We start from the raw sequence: 4,864 nt of genomic DNA, 5'->3' as shown, positions 1-4,864 counted from the left end.
ATTTAAAGATATTCTATCCAGCCCTTTTCAGTGTTGCCGTGTGAGAGATGGTCGCATGCCAGGCGGGTGACTCACATGTGACTGGCTCTGCTTGCCAGGAATCTCTAGAGATGTCTCGAATTAACAGTCTGTCTTTGATTCTTGGAATTATGATTTAACATCCATGGGTCATCCCTCAATCATTCATTGTCTGCATCAGATGTAAGTGAAACCTGCATCCCATCTTTATGCATAAACCATTGCATTTCTGATGGCACATGCATGCTGTCAAATAGAATTCCCTTCCAGGGCTATCAATGGGATATGTAAGGTGTAAATGGACACGGCGGGGGCAGGTTTTGAATGCAGGGCATACATTTGCTCAGTGCAAGCAACATTAAGTCGCTTTCAAAAAATGATGGCCCACCACCAACTCCTAGCAGGTTGGGCTTGACAGTTCTTATCTGCCATCCAAATATGTTTCTTTCTACCACTGAAACACACATTTTGCTGTGCAGTGGAACCAAACATTGGAATTCAGCTCTTCCTGTTGATTGGCCCTGCTTCGAAGGGCCCCCAGTTTACTGCCAGTCGCAGGGACAACCCCAGGAGACGAGCGTAGGTCTTCTGTCTTCCCAGGCATCATGTTCACCACTAGACCACCGTCTCACCTCAACACTCCAGTAAAAAACAACAACAAAGGCGCGGGCTGTTTGAAAGGTAGCGGGATGTAAGCCGAACAGCCATCTTTGTAGTTTCGACAGCTTCGTATCCCAGCAGAGTCATAAGGATGCATGTGCCAGGGGTGACTGGGGAGACTGGCAACATGCGAATCGTGATGGGGATGAAATGAAACAGCACGAGGTGCCCGGTCCCAATTCTCAGAGCATTCATAAATTACAGAAGCAAGGACTTCCCCTCCTCAGATACAATTTGATTTGACTTAGTGTGGACTTTTCTTTTAGGGAGGCGGAACTGCATATTAATAAAGATGAATGTATATTCATGAGGACCCCCTCTTTGAACTTAGAGGCACCCTCTTACAATCTACTGCATTAGACTTCCACCACCCCACCTACAAGTCTTCACCAGCAGTCTTGCAGTTCAGATGGGTGGGGGTAACAGTCTGCATTGTCGGAACAGCTGCCTCCTATTGGGGCTAGAAAGAGCTAATCCTACCCACTCATGGAATGCAAGAGGTTCAGCCTAATCTTGGCCTTCCCTTCTACAAGTGCTCTGCTACTGGACCGCTACCTCCTATGGCTAGTCAGGATCATGCCCGGGACATTCAAATCAGCTAATGGGCCCATGGCTTTAAATGGGCCGGGGGCGAGCCCTGGCAGTCTCCAAAAAGTGGGGCTCAGCTAGGGCCCCCCAGGTCCCACAACGCTGCAGTGGGACTTTTTCCTGTGGCTCTGCACCGCCATGTTGTAAAACGCTGTTACTGATAGCGGTGCAAACTGGAACTTCCTCTCATTACCCGCGAGAGGAAGTTCCACTTTGCACGATGCAGCGGCTGATACTGCTCTCAGTCACAGCAGTGGCAGCCAACAGCAACATGGCAGGAGGAAGCACCAGTTACTGCAACTTCCTCTGATGACCCCCCGCGAGCAATGGGATTAATATAGAAGCAATTACTTTGCATTTAAATATCCCATTTCAGGCAAGTAGGACCCACCATGCAAGAGAGGAAACGGGCTCCGGCCCAGACATGCCCGTTCCTCTCTTGCATGGTGTTCCGAGGGGCAGAAGGCGAGCCGAGATGAAGGGAGGAGGTGGTGAGGTGAGAAGAGAGTGCTGGCCCGGGCGAAGGATTATGTGGACAGGTGCTGTGCAGGAGTTCCTCTCGGCGTGGGCAGCACAGTGGATTCCTGAACCCCTGATTAGCCGTGGGCCGCTGCTCAGAGGGCCATTGTGCGGAGTTACTTTCAAGGTTTGTCATCTCTGGACATATGTTTAGCAGGGGTTGCGGCGACACAGCCTGTCTGCCCCAAAAATCGTTCTTTTGAATTGCAAATGTCACCGAAGATGAACCTTTATCAGCTGATAAACTTAAACTTTGCAGTGCTTTTTTTCCTCGTCTCGAGACAAAGAAGAACAGCAGGAGCTTAGTTACGTTTACCTCTAAGCACAGTGCGGATTGATGAAAATATCCATGCATTATACCAAGTACATTGGACATTATAGATATGGCCAGTGGGGTATCAAAGCATAGCGAATACCACATGTACAGCACAATATGTTACCCTTGTAGTGCCCCAATAACACACTGCAACCTGCAAATGGGCCTCAGTGGACCACCTGCCAAGGTTTCTGGAAGTTGCTTATGATCTTGATCAGTGATCTATGATATGATCTGATATGATAGGTTATTTATAACGCGCTTAATACCCATGCAGCAGTGATCCCAATCATAAAAGTGAAACAGGCAAGCCCAACAGGTATAACTTATTTTCACTCTTTTGGTAGCACAGTCTGAGGGCAGCCTATACCCTTCAGGAGAGGTGTGAGCTGATACAGTTGCAAAACAAAAAAAAATAGTACTGTGTTCCCAAAATACCTTAGTTCTTGTCTTTCGGATCTCAGCAGAGCCAGGCTTTTCAGCATCAGACCAGAAGCATGGGTGCCTTTGCGCTGGGCTGGGGTCAAGTCGGACAGCAGCAGCGATGGGCCCCAATAATGCAGTTCTGTTTGGCAGTGGTGCTGATTTGCGGGTAGAAAACGTTGTGAACAGTAGGCCGTGCCAAGTGGATGGCATTAGAAGACTCAGTGACCTCTGGGCCCGGACAAGGGAATACTTGCCTTTGGCGCTGTGCAGGCTCGGCTGACACAACACGGCATATGGTTACGGCAAAGATGTCAAAGCTTCAGCATTGTCATTGAGCAGAACTCTGAGATTCAGGGGTGGTGGAGCGTCGAGGTCCAGGATAATTATGATGGTGTCAATGGGGCCAGCGCTGAGCAGCTCTGCTCAGGAGCCATGGGCCCGTGTGGGGCTGACAGGCCAGTGGGCAGACTGCAACAGGCCTGCTCGAGCCATCCTGCTATTTATACAAATCTCGGGCCGAGCAGGGCCTGAGGGAGAAAGGAAGTGCGCTACAATCTGCTCTTCTGCTGGGCTCTGCCTGCTGGAGCTTCCCCCTACACGCGGGACAGGCAGCTCTGCAGATGCTCAGAGCTTCCGGGGGGTGGGGGGGGTTGGGGCTGGGTCAGGGCCTGCCTTCTCACCCTCGCTTAGCGGGCCTTCCCAGAACTGACCCAACCCCTGCCCTCTTGCATGCAACTCATACTTAGCTGGCAGGGGAGAATCTGATCTCAAGGGCAGATCTCCCAGGGTGAGGCTTACCCACCGCACATCGGATTTGCTGACCCCTGCTATGTTCCCAAATGCGGGATACACGACTGCATTATTTCTGGTAGTGGGGGACTGCGTTCGCGCTCTCCCCCTGATTTATTGGTGAAAGAAAAGGCAAAGTGTGCACTAGGCATGCTAGGCTGCATACTTTAAGATTGTGCTCACATTGCGTTTCTTCAATTAGGTTCACCTTTGGGTGATCGCTTTTCCACATTTTATCTGTTGAATTGAATTATGCTTCTTTCATCACCACAGAAGTAATGTGTATTACAGAGATAAGCTGCCATATGTATTGGGCACACTGCACATGCTCAGGCAGCATCAATCATGCTTTGTACAGGACAATGATGGCCTAAATTGGGAACAGCCAGCATAGACATGTTGCTACAGGGGTATATTTTGGGTACAACCAGCATGACAATGTGTTACATCAGTGACAGTGCTGTTTTCACCACTGGGTGACAAAAAGTTAATGCTTCGGCCCCACATTCAAAAAGGTTGGACAAGCCTGATCTAAACGTACATGTTCTTTTGTATCTGTAAGTTTCTCTTTCCATCTCAGTGAGGGAAACAGAAACTAGTGACAGACAAAAAAGAAAATGTGTTTGTATGTGTTGAGGTAGAGCGGTCGTTTTATTGCTTAACGCAGTTTTTGTTTATATGTACACGGTGGAATGTGCATCTTGTACAGGAGAAGGAAAGCATATGACCAGCAACATAAAATGATATACTCTAAGGTGCGTGATTCTTTTAACACTTGATGGTAAAAGCAATGTATATAAGGGAAAAGGTATTGGGTGATTCAGATACCAGGAAAACTGCAATTGTAAGGAGCAAGGGCTTGGCATTGCTGCAAACCACCCAGCCATTCATCAGCGCGCCTCTACAAGCACCTCCATCTTCAGACGGTCTGCTGGCCACATTAATACCCCGCCAGTGCCCATGTGCTTGGGTAAGAACAGCTATGCATTTGCGAGAGCTGTTGACCTCACACCAATCATTGTATTTTGTCATTTGCAGGCCATTTGGTTTCACTGAGCCACAATACTACAACTCCCGTGATGCATTAACCATTGGATGACATTCTAGGACTGGAAACTCGGTGTCCAGGTGATTTGGGTCTTTTGGCCACACCACAGCAGTTAGGTTGACAAAACCGTTCCACTGACAGCAGAGCAATGACTGGCTCTTCTAGCTGGGTCCCACCACTGCATGCAGTGACATCGAATTAAGGCCCGAGCAGAGCCAGTCCAGGGGCATATTTATTTATTCGCATTTGTTGAGCGCACAGCAGACCGAAGGCATCGTGGCGCTAGTTACAGTGTTTCTTAAACTTAGTTACATACAATTGGTGCCCATGGTTACATTGGGCAATGATTATGCTTTACTGATATATTGATTTACATATCTATTGATGTGTGGTGTGCCCATGTGTTGCCTGCTGCCATCCACTGAGTACCACTTACAGACGCATGGGGCTTAAGCCCCAGCAACATTTTCATATGTGGAGTCTGAGAGTCTTGAATGGGG

The 4,864-nt window shown here is 48.7% G+C and overlaps 1 non-coding gene across 1 annotated transcript; it reads left to right on the top strand.

The window, feature by feature from the left end:
• Positions 1 to 3,265: 3,265 nt before the first annotated feature.
• Positions 3,266 to 3,427, top strand: LOC138570426 (U1 spliceosomal RNA). Its single transcript, XR_011303485.1, has one exon. It is a non-coding gene; the product is annotated as a U1 spliceosomal RNA (small nuclear RNA).
• Positions 3,428 to 4,864: the final 1,437 nt, after the last annotated feature.

This window comes from Ambystoma mexicanum, chromosome 2q (genome assembly GCF_040938575.1).
Source record: "Ambystoma mexicanum isolate Mex_15411 chromosome 2q, UKY_AmexF1_1, whole genome shotgun sequence".
In the NCBI taxonomy this organism is placed as follows: domain Eukaryota; kingdom Metazoa; phylum Chordata; class Amphibia; order Caudata; family Ambystomatidae; genus Ambystoma; species Ambystoma mexicanum.
The sequence above is the reverse complement of the archived record's forward strand: the minus strand, read 5'-3'. Positions and strand labels throughout refer to the sequence as shown.